General features: G+C 41.2%; 1 pseudogene; it reads left to right on the plus strand.

The window, feature by feature from the left end:
• The first annotated feature begins 1,412 nt into the window (after window positions 1-1,412).
• Window positions 1,413-13,777, plus strand: LOC122133369 (annotated as a pseudogene).
• The last annotated feature ends 3,326 nt before the right edge of the window (window positions 13,778-17,103 follow it).

The following is a 17,103-nucleotide window of genomic DNA, read 5'->3' on the forward strand; positions in this document are numbered from 1 at the left end:
GCAGAATGCTAGTCTCCTCCACGAGGTACAGACAGCTAGCAAGAAAGCTATGCGCTACCTAGGAGACCTACACTCAACAGAGTTAGAACTCTGTTCACACAAGGAGGAGCTACTGAAGGTTAGGTCAGAACACCCTGCCCCACCACAGTCGTTCAGCCGATGTGAGTCAGGCTACTCTGATTCACACTCCTCCCTTGATGAAAGGTCTACCCCTCCTTCATTCAGATGGGAACACTTCCCAACTGACCCTCAGTCCATGGGAATGAAGTCAGCTCCTCAACCTCCACTGAGAGACCGAGTTAACAGCCTGACTTCCCATCTGCCCCTAACAGACACTGAAGAAACAGGTAGTTTATCCTCCAGTAGACATACTGCCCATACTTATTCTCAGCCTCTGATCCATAACACATTCGTCCGTGCCCTTCCCTCCGAAGGCAGGACTAGGTCATGTCCAGACTGTTCAGCCTCCTCTCCATACAGCCACGAGAGTGAGCACCGCTGTCCAGCATCTGCCTCTCACCCAGAGAGAAGCACATTAGCATGTGATAGACATGTCCGTTCCCATGCTAGATTAATCTCGCCCTTTTCGGAAAAGACCTCACAGAGTCCCCGTCTAGAAGTGCTTGAACTCATAGCTAAGGACATTGAAATGTTTGACCCACACAACCGTGATCAAGACATTGACGATTACGTTAGGGAACTAGACATCAACATGACTGACCTACCCAACGCAAACCAAAGGGAGAAAATTAAACTCATGTGGAAAACTAGCGCTAAAGCAGTCCACAAGTTTATTCAGGCACAACCTCCCTGTATCAGAGATGATTACGCAGAGCTCTGTCATGCTTTAAAAGAAGAATACTCTTCTCCCGCTGACGAGATCGCATCGTTGGTTGCTGCCTCCCAAATTAAACACTCCCGTCGAGAACACCCTATGGATTTTTATAAACGTTTGAGACATGCATACTTCCAGGGCAAGAATGCACCAGGCTTAGAAGAAAGTTCCACCTTCAAGTCTCTGTTCTTGCGCAACCTGCATCCATGTGTGCGCACTCACGTTTCCCTCAGGACGCATCAAGGTAACCCCTCACTGAATGAGATCAGGAAGATGACACAGATGGCTTGGGAAACTGTTGTCAATTCCAAAGAAAGGGGAAAAACAACTGAGCCTGCCTGCTCAGATACCAGAGCGTCTCCCAAATTCACCGCCTCACAAGTTCACCCTCACTACAGATCAAAGGGGGGTGACAAACGGCCTCATAGGGACACTGAGCGTAACCGCCATGTCCATCATCAGCGTCGTAATGGGAGTACATCCCCTAGAAGCAGTAGAAGGCCATATTCAGAAATAATGGCCCAGAAATATGACCTGCCCCTAGATTCGTCAGGTGATGACTACCGTCTCTCAGACCATGGCCAGTGATAGTGCCTCCGACTGCCCCTCTGACTATGGTTACCCAGAGCGTTACACCCCTGAGCCACGAGTCAGGCGAGTCAGGTTCGTTAAGAACTAACTGTCTGCCAAACAACACAAGCCACCCTGCACTGACAGTAAGACAACTGCTTGCTCAGGGACCTCACTTTTCTTGTAGTTGTATAGGCCAACTTGGATTTGTTAGCGACAGCAGAAACTTCCATTATTCTGAACTGGTACTTCATTTAAACCACTGCAGTAGCACACTAGCTTCATACATCCCAGACAAAGCTAGTCATGCACATGTCCACATTCAACACAAGGTTAGGACATTACCATACTGCCACACAAAACCATGATACAGCCATTTGAGCTTTAAGATTTTGAGAATATGATGACACCCTTCCACAGCAGAACATGCCTGAAGGACAAAACAGCAAAGGATGCCAAGACTAGTCAGTCACTAGCCATCTACTAGTCAGTATTGTCATCCAATCTATTGAGTGGTCCAACAAACACACTCTTGGATTCTCCAGCAATGGCTTTATCATTGTATCAGGTGCCACTATCTCTGCATCTCAGCCTAACAAGTTGACATCACTAACATTTCCTATTCTCACTAACCCTGATGAGTAGATGACCCACTGGTTTATTTGTTGTATGCTATGTCATTGTCATTACTGTTTATTTGGACCTTGTCTTTTGTAACTTAATGATTTTGTACCTGCTTAGCCAGGATAGATAGTATCAACAAATGCCCAGTACTGATGTTACAACTTTGACTGTCTGACCAATGAACTTTTCCCACACATGGACTATGTACAGTTGTGCTCACTGGATCACACATCCGGTGCAATCCCGTGACCACAGGGGGGATGTAGGTACACTGGAATTCGTCCATTGTGGTTGACTTTAATCAGTAACTTGTCTATGGGTTCCCCCGGAAACTACGTCAGGTTTTACCTGTCATAAAAATGTAACCTGATGCTTTTCTTAACCACGCCCACCTGAGCGTGGATAATAGCCGCATCTCCCCAGATGTGACTCTCTCTCTGTCGGCGCCCACCTGGCTAGGACCCCCCTCTCTCCCTCCGGGCATCGTCCGCGAGGAGCAAGCCTCTTGGACCTCCAACACCGCGTGAGCACACCGTCAACCGGTGAACAACCAACTCTCGTTGTTCTCACTTCTTACGGCCGACACACGCCTAAGATCTCTCAGTCAACGAACCGCTCAGTGAGACGAAGTAAAATTTAGCGAAAGCAGCTAACATTAGACCTGCTAGCTAACTCTACAGAAGGCAAACTGCAACGTTCTGAGCGATCAAATCCTCCGACCTAAACTGCAGTAAAACAGAGACATCACAGCAAGGACAACTTTCTCCAGCTACGGACGGCATCATCACTTCTGCTGTTTCAACATCGGACTCGCCAGTACGACCCTTTTCATAAAGGACTGGTAACTCTGACATTAACTGGGCATTTTAGCTATCCTAGCTATTCACAACCTGGCTAAGCATAAGACTGTTTACATGCCATTGTTCATGTGTTTCATATGTTTTGTTAATGAACTTAACTGTTTATATATTTTCATTGTTAGTTGGTAGTTGGCTTCGCCACACCATCTGGGTTATCGTTAGGATTGCTTCTCAGACACATAGGGTCTTGCATGCATCACTAACCATTTCCCTCTTTCCTAACATGGCATCTTAATCGCGCACGATTACATATACATTGGCCTTCACATAGCCACACACGCGAAGCGCTGCATATAGGCTCGTCCTTGTTCACATCACATGTATGTTCGCGTACGTGCACACACATGCACGCGGAACTACGAGGATCAGACAAAGGAACACACACACACATTCTTTCTGGCGCGCTCCTAACAGCGCAACCCCGAGCTCACAAGCTCACACACACACACACACTCCCTCTCGATTACATTTACATTACATTTAGTCATTTAGCAGACGCTTTTATCCAAAGCGACTTACAAGGATGTATACACATTTTACATTTACACTGATGGCACACTGCACATCACTGCCAGGAGCAATTAGGGGTTCAGTGTCTTGCTCAAGGGAATCGAACTAGCAACCTTCTGATTACTTTCTGATTACTAAACGACTTCTCTACCTCCTGTACCACTGTCGCCCCACATACACCTATTCCTTCAATTCATTAGTTAGTTGCATTTAGCTAGATTACGTATTGTGTGTTATTTTCTTATCATTGTGTAAATAAATACTTTGATTTATATACGCTGGTTTATTCAATGTTGCACAAGAATGGATGTTGCCAACCTCTTCTATTCAGAATTCTAATGACCTTCAACTATACTATTAATAAGGTAACTTTGGTTGTAGTTATTAATTTAATTATTAATCGGAGTTCCAAATTGATCGTATAATATATTTTATGAGACTGATATATTTAACGAGACTGATTTGTGGATTATCATTATTTTGACCACGTGGAGGACACTACACTTTGTGTGGCGCCCCCTAGGTGTTCAACTTAATTGATCTGCCTTTGTGTTGAATGGTTGATGCCTGTCCAATCGGGTGAGACTACCAACATATTGTTGCTGTTGCAAGGACAGCACCAGTGTGTCTTGGTGGCCCTCGCAAAGACGGTATCACAATTTACACACAATTGCACCCACATTCACCCGGCTCCTGCTCACAGGGTAAGTTACCTACATAGTCTGGTACTCCCATGTGAGGCTGGTACCAATTTCACCTGCACTGGTCTTGTCTGTATCATGTATTTACCACTGGATGTCTGTATATATATTATGTACATCTACCAAATGCAGACTATGTACAACACCTGTTGTTTCCCTTCCCCTTCTGCCACACAACCCTCCCCCCTTCCCCCCTTCCTATCTCCACCTGGCCAACCTCAAGCAGATGGGTTCCCCCTTATGTGCCGTGGTTCTGCTTAAGGTTCCTTCCTGACTAACAGGGAGTTTTTTCTTGCCCGTGTTGCCATTGTGCTTGCACTAAGGGGGTTTCAGGCTCTGGGCTCTGTAAAGCGCCTAGAGACAATTGTATTGTTATGGCGCTATATAAATAAAATTGAATTGAATTGAATTGAATTGAATTATTAACTTTGCTTGCTGTCAATTGTTTTTAGACTTTGTATTTGTTAATATCAGAAGTGGCTTAAATGTATCTCTTATTTGTGGTTGGAAGCGGTGTATTTTGTTACACGTCCTGACAAATGGTTTCATAATCCGTCCATGTGTGCGTGTCTATAGCAACAATACACTACAACATGAAACATTAAATCACTTCAAGCAATATACATTTGCTGACCTAAATAAGATGCTATTTGTTATTACCTGAGGTTATTTCAATAAATTGACAATTTTAAGCTTAGCCCACCATTTTATGGGAGCGATGAGGGACAGGTGGGGCTTGAAAAGCACCCCTTGTTCAAAGTGGGGAATGACAGAAAAAGTTTGAGAACCACTGCGGTAGTTAAAGAGTTAAAGCTGAGGGATTGTTGGGCGGAAAGTCTCTGTTTAAGAGCCAAAATGACGGAACAATTGACAAAACTAAAGTTGTATGTAGCATTTGCCAAGCTGAATTTAGCTATCACAGAAGCAGCTCGTCTTTAAGTTATCACCTTAATGCAAAGCACCCGACAGAAAGCAGTCCCAGCTTAGATGATCGCCAACCCACACTCCACGACTTCTCTAAGAAAATAGCTAGACCAGTCCGTGAAAAGGTTACCATTTGGGTTGCCGGTGACTGTCGGCCCATCAACATAGTTGAGGACAGTGGGCTGATTGAGGTGATTCGAATTGCTTCAGGGGAAAATTCTTATGATTTACCGTCGAGGGGCACCATTGTGTTTAAAAAAAATACAATTAAACAACAGTGTCTAAAATACACGCTGTCTGAAGTGATTACTCGTTAATTTATAAGATTTAGTCTAATGAAAAAAAAAACTTTTAATCGTGATTAATCGCGATTAATTCATTTCAAAATGTGCGATTAATTAGTTAATTTTTTTTTATCGATTGACAGCCCTGGTAAAATGTTGAATTATGATACTGCCTACAATGTTGCCAAGCACTGTAGAAAACCAATTGTTTATATATTAGTTATGTAAAGGCATGGCATTGGTCAGAGTTAGAGTCATCAATAAACAATTAGATGGATTCATGTGCTCTTCATTAAATGAAGTTAATTGAAGTATCTGTTGTTTGCCATTAACGTTAGCTGAACATCACACTGCCAAAGCTTTATTTACTTTGTCAATTCACGTCATTGGCAAATTTGACAGATTTTTTTTATTGTTCTCACAGCAAATTGAAATTTACAATTAATTTAGATTAATAAATAACAAATCATGTAATTAATTTGATTTTTCTTAATCGCTTGACAGCCCAGTATTAATATAGTTATCTATATCTTATGCCAAATTAATATTATACTATTACAAAAAAAAAAGTTGTCATCTTAGGCCTGAGTGATATGAACGAAAAATCGACCTCAAAGCCACTGTAAGTTCATCTAACCACCGACAGAATTTGCAGTTGACAAAGTAGATTGCTTTCGTTTTCGTTTTCTCCGCAGATGTTATGCTAGCACTAGGCCGTATTGTCTACAACAGGGGTTTTCAACTGGTTTTGTCCCAGGGACCACCATTCTGACTAGAAAGTAATCCACGGCCCACTGATGTGCCTGCACGCGCGTGCGTGTGCGTGTGTTTGTGTGCGTGTGAGCGCGTGTGTGCGTGCGTGGAGAGAGGGGAGACCTGTCAGTGTAATATCTGGGCATGGTGAAGTCCACACAGCCGGTCTATTCATGGCGAAATGGTAGATAGCGACAGTCTCATACCATTCTCTGGTTCAAGCTTTGCCCTGTACTTATTCTTCAAGTACGACATTGTAGAAAAAACGCTCCCACAGAGGTATTTGAAAGGGCAAGACACCTCATTGCATTTGCAGCAAGCTCTGGAAATTCTGTCTGGCAACTTATCCAGAACTTAAGTCATATAAAAATCACGCAACATCTGTTGCATGTACTCAATAGGCTTGGCATTCAAGAAAACGTGATGCGTCTCCATATGCCGCAATAGTTTCGACGGATTTATGGCTTCAGTTGACAGTAATGTGGAACACACGAAACACATTGGTAGCCTACCTCCTCTCCTGCTCTGTCTGTCGTCACTGTAAATCCGTAGGCTATTTGATGTATTCCTCATTGTTTTTTCTTTTTCTTTTTTGAATTTGTTTCCCTGTATCCTGTGAACGTGTAGCTTTGTTGGAAGCCTGTCCCTCTGTCGTGGCAGCCTGTCCCTCTGTCACTCTCCTCACTAAAAACCGATCCATTGGTGCTTCTGACCAGCTAACTCGACGTTAGAACGAAATGTTAGCTAAGGACAGTAGATCACTTCAGTCCTTCACCAAAAGTTTTACTTTTTCGACTAAACTTCAAAAGTACACGTAGGCTATGGAGATGCTTGGTCAACTTTGCGCGCGAGACTGTACGTTATGAATAATATGCGTATGCCGTGACGTTAGGGACGCAATGCATTAACATTAGCAAAGCACAGGCTACCATAGACTGGATAGGTGCAAGGCTACATTCTGTCAACGTGAATCTCCTTTATATTATTATCAGCTTGTTTTATTTTTCACGATATTCAACAGTAATCTGGAAATGTGTTGAAATATCAAAGCGAATTTATAAAAAATAAAAAAATTAATGGTGAACTGATAAACATAGACTCATCATGTCGCGGACCCCCTGCGATGCTGTCGCGGACCACCAGGGGGCCGCGGACCCCCGGTTGAAAACCCCTGGTCTACAATAAACACCAATGCAAGTGCATTGGACGAAACCAGACATTTAGGGTAATTGTCTTCTTTTTTTTTTAGAAGAATGTTTATTTTAAAAAGTCTGATGTTAACTTGCTTTTATAGCGTTACAAATGTCTCGTGCTGTGACTGAAGTTGGCTGACAAACCATGTTACCTTCCCTAGCTAAGAGGTAACTAATTATACCTGTTGCTGGTTCCTGAGTTGACAACTTTTGTAAATATATTTTACAATAAAGTAAATGTTACTCACTTTAGTATCCATGTCATCCGACATAGAAAATTTCAGTTTCCAATAGCGATTGAGCAGGTTAACTGTGGTTGCTTCCACTGGTGATAGCTCGACACGACGAGAGAGACAGCTAAGTTACATTCTGAGCTGTTTTGCGGTGGGAAATCAATAAAGGAAAACTGCATCAATGTGAATGGGTTCACTGACGTGGCTGAACTCATTATACTGCTAGTTAACTAGATAACACGTAAAACATGAACATTTCTCAAAATACTTATATAGATAAATATTTAGTGTCTACTCACTTTATTGACAAGGGTCTAAAGTCGTTTTTAGGTGTATAAATATAAGTCAATAATACCGTTAACAACTCTTTACATTCATGGACACATCCCGACTACGCTGGCCACTATGATGCCTAGTGGCCTTGCGCAGACATAGGCAGAGAGTAGGGGCGTGTTGCGTGGTGTGTGTGAGAGAAGATGAGAGCAAACACTGGCAGCTTTATGGAAGAAACAGGTTATGCACAACAATATCTCGTTTGAAAAATATCCCAGTGTACCTTAGGCGTATATATGGGGTTAACTTAGTGTAAATGTGTTTTTGCTGATGATCTCAGTTGCTGTGACTTCCTCCATCCTTGTTTCATTATGCTGACACACTATGCTGACATTATGCTGACAATGACACACACACACTCACACACACAAAAAGTATCAACACACTGTCAAGAGATACCTCAATTATATGCCAGTTACAACAACCTGAATAGACAGAAATCCAAGTGACAGACAAGGTACATCAATGAGGTTAAAGAAAAGGTCAACTTTGCAAGAAATGTTGTTACTTGCCTCTAGGACCCTGAGGCGGGCAGGTAAGATTGTGGCCGATCCCTCACACCCGGGTCACAAACTTTTCGAGGTCCTTCCCTCCGGCAGGAGGCTGCGGTCCATCAGGACCAAAACCTCACGCCACAAAACCAGCTTCTTCCTGGCTGCCGTTGGCCTTAGTAACAAGGCCACCCTGACGTGGACTCTCATCCCGCCCCCCACACCTCAAGCCTGTGTTATGTTAACACTCACTACATTGCACACTGCACATTGCACATCCACTTTTGCACTCCTGCCCTGCTTTTTGTATTGTAGTACTTATTGTGTTTGTGTAGTACTTACTGTGTTTTTATGTTTTATGTTATGTGTAGTACTTACTGTGTTTGTATGTTTTTATGTTTACTGTATGCACCTATACATCAGAACAAATTCCAGGTAGGTGTAAACCACGTTGCAACAACGTATATTGGTAGCTGAACTCTACACATTCACTTTGGCTCTTTCTTCCCCTCCTGGTCTAGACCCTCTTCACTGTGGGATGCTGCTGTAGTTTCTCCACCTGTAGGTGTATTCAAATACTTGAATGCTCTCTCCCCACCTTATCCACTATCAAGTTTGTGTGCATCATGTGTATACCATATTATGTTTGTATGCATTGTGTGCATTTACCACATCTCATCCTGATACCTTTTCTGATTTGATTCTGCCATGTCTCTGATTGTCTCCCCTCCCTTTCTTCCTGTTATCAGGGAGGTGGTCCTTGCCCCCGTTGCCATTGTTCTTGCTCTAAGGAGGCTGAGGCCCTGGGCTCTTCAAAACACTTAGAGACAATTCCGTTGTTTTGGCGCTATATGAATACAATTTTACAAACAAATTTGCAGACACTGAGCTCAGGACTGCACCCATAATAACAATGTACGTCATGGACATGATGAATGTCTTACATTGTCTAAATGTAAACCCTGATGACATGATTTTCATCATGGAGGAAGAGAAAGAGAAGGATTTTGTTTTCGTTGGTGCTGTTCTCAGCTGCTGTGACTACCTCCATACGATTACAAAACATGTCAAATGGTGAGGGTCTGTACCTGACAGTGACAAACACAAACCCCTGATCAATGGGTCAGTCGTGTGCCCTCTCTAAACCAAACCTCACGAAATTCTATCCATTTTAGCCTAATTAATCCCATTTTTATATAATTACATACATTTTCCCGTAAGTTTCTATGAAAATTGTACAAGACTCTGCCCTGTAACACACTGTAGAAACAACAGGACCATGTAAGATAAATGCTGTCTGTGACGGACCGAGCCTCGGTTTGCCATCAAAATGTGGGTTTGACAAGACAAGACTCCCCCGAGACAGAATAATGAACATATAGGAGGTGGCCAGATTCATTTGTAAACTAACTGCACGTAGGCCCTCTCTGCCTGACCCTACTTGACACTCGTTTTCAGCAAAGTAGCTCCATGTTCACCACACCACTGTATCACAACCATTATATTTTCTTACAAATGCAACCCCTTACAATTTACAGTTTTGTATGCCGCTAAAAGTTGTAATTAACATTGCATGTACCTTTTTTCCCTTAATGGTATTCTTCACACAGACCTTTCAACTTCATGGGCAATTTGAATGTAGTTACATGGATTTGAACCTTTACAACTCAATTGGTGTATTTCTGCAGATTTATTGCTGCTGGATTCACCCAGGAACAGACATACAGACATGTATGCAGACATACTGAAAACCCACAAACAAAACCCACTGTTTCACTGACTCTGATCATTTGCACCAATGACTGGAAAGAGACTTTATGTGCTCTCGATGATTAACAGCCATGTCAGGAAAGGGAAGCTCCACCCCTGTAACACTTAGGGTGAGATTAGATACAATGGGGGACTTCCTCTATCCATGTTTCTATGAATATAAAATGGGCCAAACACTGTGGGTCTGCTGTTCACCTCCAGTCACTCTCCACAAGACAGAGTGGAGAAGATCTCATGATCATCTGAGCAGCCGGTAGAGAAGAGCAGGGCAGAATGGAGATGACTGAGGGCATCTATCGACAATTAGACCCTGATGGAGTCAACAGACCCTCTATGCACAAACCTGAAGAAACAGACACTGGCGAGTTTCCCTGCGAGACTTCAAACTCCAGAGAGAATTTGGAAGCCCCAAGTCCACAACCCTCTGGTGAATATGAATTTCTAAATATGCATTTATAATCAGGGGAACTCATGAACTCATGGTTCATCCTTGCAAAGACTACAAATCCTAAGAACGCTGACCTTGTTTCATGGTTAGCAGCTTGTATGAGTTTTGAGGGTAAACATTTTTTACTAATTCATTTTTGAAGTAAACTAAATTATAATTGAGTTCTACTTTGTCCCATTGTTTTAATTAAAACAAAATATTAGACATAATTGGTGATGAAGTAGAATAAAAGTAGAAAGGTGAGAAGTAAAAGAGTAAATTAGGAGGTATGAAAACATACATGAAAACAAAATATTGTCTTCTTATATACGACGGCAACAGTCTTTAAGCATTTTCAGCCACAATACTTTTGGAATTTTGCAGTACATGTAGTACCTATCACATAGTATTCAGACGTTGAATCATTGATTGAGAAATGTTTCCAAATGCAGAAAAAAATAGTAAAGCCAGGTAATATCATCATTTCAAAAATATAGATGAACCCAAGCAATGATTTTCTGCTTTTGATTACAGAAAACAACTCAAATAAAATATATGTACTATATGTCAACGCAAAGACTGAACCTATGCAATTATTTTCTTGTTTGTGATAACAGAAAGCTTGTTTTAAATGATATAATACTGTGTAGTGAGATGGAGTCTCAAACTCCCATTATGAAGTATATTCCTACCTGTAATTTAGTTGTACTCTCTCCCATCTTTAGGACGCTGGAAGAGGGCTGCTGTGTGTCTGGGTCTGCTGTGTGCTCTCCTGCTGTCTGCCATCGCACTTCTCAGTTTCAAAGTGATGGAGAACAAACAGTTACAGACCAGCTACAAAGAGAAACTACAGATGCAGTCAGGTTACGACAACATGACCATAGAATACCAACAGCTACAGATTACTTACAACAACCTCAAAACAGAGAAATCCCAACTGCAGACCAGTTACAGCAAACTCAGCAGAGAGAAACTCCAGTTGCAGGGCAGCTATGATCACCTAAATAGAGAAAAATCAGAATTGCAAACCAGTAATGACCGTTTAAATACAGAGAAATCAAGTTTACAGAGCAGTCACAATAACCTCCTCAGCGAGAAATCACAACTGCAAACAGGATACAACAACCTAACTGAAGAGAAATCCCAGTTACAGATCAGTTACAACAACCTGAATAGAGAGAAATCCCAGTTACAGACCAGTTACAACAACCTGACTAAAGAGAAATCCCAGTTGCAGGACAAATTCCACACCATGGCTGCCGAGAAGGATAAACTGCAAAAGAGACTTTGTAACCTGAGTGAGTGTCCAGATCTGGTTGAATCGGCTTTGGAAGTAAACTTGTTTGGTAGAGTTATGTCTGAATTTAAATATAATTTCATATTTAGCTGATGTGTTACTGGATGCTTCACTTTCAAAATGACAATTCAAATAGAAAAGTAGGTGAGTTGAGTTTAGTGAGTGCACATAATAATAGTGTAAGTCTTTTGTCAACCTTTTGGATGTTATGTTAGGCACTGTAAAGATGTTTTTTGATCAGTCAACTTCACCCTTGTAGGGGTTGTCGAATTTTTGTGGCTTAATTTGTTAGTATTTTGCAATAATAGCAATATGCCTGTTTCCACTGTCTGTAAGAAAGCAAAAAGGCAAAAGGATCATCTGAATAGAAAGTAAATCTTTTGCAAATCTTTTGTTGACCTTTAAAGGTGGTAAGGATGCCATGTTAGGCAAAATAAAAAAAAAATTTTGTTCAGTGAGATTCACCCTGGTAGGGGTTGTCAAATTCATATTGATGGTAGAATTTAAATATTCATATTCATAAAATTTCTGTAGTTGTTAATATTTAAATTCCTTACTAGCTGAGTATACAACCGAGGGACATATCTGAATAATTGTCTTCGCTTTTTTAACACAGGAATGGAGATTACAAAGTATGCAGGTATGTCTTGCCATGGCCATGAAAACATAAGTTTAGTTTCATCTGTTAATATATTGGAATAATAGCAATATGCTTGTAAGAAGGCAAAAAAGCTCAATTTAGTTTTTTCAGATTCTTATTTTTCAAATGAACAAACCTTGATACGCACACTCACTACAAGATTATTTGGGCAAACACCATATTTTGTGAAAATGTATCCATAGGGGCCCCTTCAACTGACATGTCACTTTCTCAAGAACCGCTTCAGCTAAAAATCTGAAATGTGGTATACTTACACTCGGTTGGTTACTTTTACATATTGCGATATCTCAAGAACTAATTAAGCCAAAAATTTGAAATTGTACTTATGCTTTGCGCATTTTGCTCACATTTTCTAAAGTGCCAATATCTTCGTTAAGCTTTTGAAACAGTACAATTCCTCCAACTTTTTGCCAGTTTGGGTGCTTCACAAAACCTGCTTGGACCCTGATGGTCGCTGCTTGCAACGATATTTACATGTGTTTTACTCTCTTGCAGTGGATGTGACTCTGGATCCTGATACAGCTCACAACTCCTCATCCTGTCTGCTGATGGGAAACAAGTGAGGTCTGGTGACTCATCACAGAATCGTCCTGACAACCCCAAGCGCTTTTCTCCTATTGTTAATGTTCTTGGAAAGCAGGGCTTCACCTCTGGTAGATTTTACTATGAGGTTGAGGTCAGTGGGAAGACTGCATGGGATTTAGGAGTAGCCAGAGAGTCCATTAACAGGAAGGGAAAAATTATCCTGTCACCTAAGAATGGATCTGGACAATATGGCTGAGAAATGGGGATGAGTATATGGCACTAGCTGATCCCTCTGTTGTTCTCTCCCTTAAAGAGAAGCCAGAGAGGGTGGGGGTGTTTGTGGATTATGAGGCAGGTTTGGTCTCCTTTTATGATGCAGACAGATGGAATCTAATCTACTCTTTCCGGGGTGTCTCTTTCAAGGAGAAAATGTATCCATATTTTTGTCCATCTCTTTATATGGCGGCACAAACTCATCTCCTCTGATTATTGTCACTCCAATTTTGTGCACAAAATGACTTTTATTAATGTTGACTTGCTGGTATTTTTTTACTGCTTTTACTCATCAATTTTAATCGTGCTTTTTTTAATGAATTTTAATATCTCTTATTATTTTGCTTTTATTCTTTTTCTTCTTTTATTAATTTTCACTTTTTTATTTGTTCATTTCTTTAATCTATTTAATCTAATACATTTCATCAATGTATTTACGTCAGCTGTAAAGCACTCTGGTACAACTCCTGTTGTTTTTAAATGTGATACACAAATAAAGTTCACTTGACTTGACTTCCAACCACCCCTAGGTGGCAGAAATGCACCCAATTTGATCTCATTTTCACTGTCATAGGAATGTCATCCACAATGCTGAGTTCTGCATTTGACTGAATTTTCCAAAAAAAACTACTGTCATAGGTGAAAGAAGTTAAGTGCTGATTTAATTGCACTCTACACTGATATTAAATTGTGATGTCTACATGTGAACTAGGCAATGGGACTAACATACAGCGACACTTGATTCTACTGAATCCCTTCTGTTTCCATCTGCCACATCGGGGACGTTTAAGTCAGTCAGGTATCTTCATTAATTTTACATTGTGTAATTTCACAACTCAAGAGTCCTTCCTTTACACACACACCCACACACTCAGAATTCTTTATACACACAACAGGACATTAGTGGGGGAGAGAGATGGGGAGTGGGAGAGAAAAAATACTGTAGACAGGAACCGACACCGGCACTAGACCTCTCTCAATCGCCTGCAGTTGTTTCCTTTCTCTCATCCTTTCTTTACTCCAACCACTTAGAATTACTGTGTCTATCTAAATTTATATCATTAAAAATGATCTCCCCAGTAGGATATAACAAGTGGGCTGCTGTGTTTTCTGCTGGTGGCCATCATCATAGGACTGCTTTACGAAAAACGCCTCAGAAACCAATCATGTCCAAACCAGGTACAACAATCTGATGATGTGTTGCTCTGTATAGAGATATACCTAAGAGATTGAGCAGGTGAGACAAGTTACAATAATATGACGAGAGACTTTCTAGTTACAGGACAGATTCAGCACCATAGCTGCCGAGAATGATGGACTAAAGAAAAGACTTTGTATTAATTAATAAGTGTCCACTGTGATTTGCAGTTAATTTCAGTTAGAACTTAGTTTGTTGTCTCAGTCCTGTTTGATTGGACATATCATATTAAACTGAATGTAGTGACAGAAGTGTTGATCATTACTAGAACTTCAAATATATAATTCACTCTGTGCATATAATATCATTCCAAATTTGATGTTGACCTTCATAAGAATGAAATGAAACAGAACACTACTAGGAATGTTATGCTACGCAGGACAAATAAGACAGACGCTGTCTTAACCCTGGCAGTGATTCTAAACTTTTATAGGTGAATTAATTTGGTAAAGTAAAGATATTTCTGTAAATGTTTTTCAGTCTTAAAATAAATACATTACATACTGTACATACATACATACATACATACATACATACATATATCATCAATACATTATTTACAAAGACATTCAGCTAGCAGTTTGAATATATAATGACTGAGGGACAGATCTAAATGTGATTCAATTTTCTTTTATCTTTTAACACATTGATTACAGGATATTACACAGTATAGTTTGTCTTTCTATGACCATGAAAACATGAATTGGTTTCATGCGTTATGGAATTGCAATGAAGGCAATGTGTATTTGTTAACCGTGTTTGAAAAATTGAATTAGCAAACTTTGATATGCACAAGCACTACAAGATTAGTTGGACAAACACCACATGTACTTGACAAAAGAAAATCATAAGCCTTTAGTGGAGACAACACTTTGGGCAGTACATTCTGGGAGACTGCATAGGCCTTCAAAGGCATTTAACTTTAATTACAAGTATTTTTACTCTCTTGCAGTAAATGTGATTCTGGATCCTGATACAGCTAACAAATACATATTTCGTGCTGATGGAAAACAAGTGAGGCATGTCGACACAACAGAAAATTCACGACCCCAAGTGCTTTCATCATTCTACCTGCGTCCTAGCAAATGAGCATTAGGAGTAGCCAGAGAGTTTATGAACAGGAAGGGATCCAGGCTTTTTGCTGATTGGATTAGGCACTGCCCTGGTTTATCGAAAAATTAAAGAAACAGTGACAGCTGTCAAAAGCCCCCTAAGGCTGCCCGACATGATTGAAGCGCTGGGCAGAGCTGTTGGCACTCAGACTGTGGCTATACACCGCGATATGGATAACATCCTGGCGGTTATTAACCGATATGGATAACAACATGGAGAAGTTCACGGCTTTGCAAAGGAAATTGGATCAACTCGGAGACCGGACGGAAAAGGAGTAGACGAGCAAATTGGCGCCTACTCCCAAGACCAAACAACCCCAATCTTATCTGCTTTCGGCCCCCTCAACCAGCAGGGGCCTTGGCCAAGGCCGTTGCTGGAACAACAACTCCCCTGAAGATCGCTGCAGTGAGACTCTCTTGCATTCCCTTCCCCCTTTCCACAGACACCTGTGGATTGTTGTCTCTGTCCAGGAGCTTTTCAAGGCTGTCTCCATGGCAACGACAATCTTGCGAACTGAGAATCTGTCTGATTGGGCCTAGGGGAAGGCGACAATCCAGGCCTACTCATACACAAACTTTCTACATACATACACACTAGAGCATGGATCGGGCCGAATTTTTCTGTCCGAGCCCGACCCGCGTCCGACAGAGTAGTAACCGAGCCCGGCCCGAGTCCGACAGCCATTCAAATATTTTTTTCCGAACCTGAACCGAGCCCGACGGAATCAATTTCTCAACTGTTCATACTAATGCCACATTTACGTACGTTTTTTATGAATAGCCTGGCTTTATTAAACTCGGCCATCAACAGATAAATGCTCGCTCACACAAACAAGCGCTGTTAAACGCACAAGCGTGCACAAGAAGGCCAATAGGCATATTTAAATTAAATGATTCACATTGCAAGAACGTTGTAAAATGGTGCGGCTCCTTTAAGAGCAGCACGTACAGGCTGGGTGTGCTAGCGAGAGAGAACGGTGATGCTTATGAATAGTTTGGATTTAGCGACAGGAGCTAAAAACGTGACGAATAAATCCTCAGAAAGAATACAGTGGGCATTTATTTACTAACCAGCCGCAGATGGAAAGGAAAGGGAATTAACCGCGAAGTTAAAATACTAGTCTCCCCTGCAATCTCCAACTACGGTCAGAGACACACAGCAGGAAAGGTTAACAAACGGAATGAAATAGCCCACACATTACACACGCTATGCCTTAATAAAACTCACGTTATATGCTAAACCAAAGGAGGCACAACAGACAAGTCTTACCATTGAAGATCTTTTTTTTTCTTGAAAAACTATCTACATAGTCCAACCATCGAGGTTTAATCCATGTTGTTGTGGAGACAGAGGATTGCATCAATCATATTTCATTAAAACGTCACACTTCTTACATTGGACATATCCAACAGCCTAATTAGAATCTGCATCGACTACTAAGCAGAAATATCTCCATACAGTAGATTTCCCTTCGTTTAGTACCGTTTTAAACTCTCCAGATGACAGTTTCTCTTTAACTTCCTCCTTG

This window comes from Clupea harengus, chromosome 12 (genome assembly GCF_900700415.2).
Source record: "Clupea harengus chromosome 12, Ch_v2.0.2, whole genome shotgun sequence".
NCBI lineage: Eukaryota > Metazoa > Chordata > Actinopteri > Clupeiformes > Clupeidae > Clupea > Clupea harengus.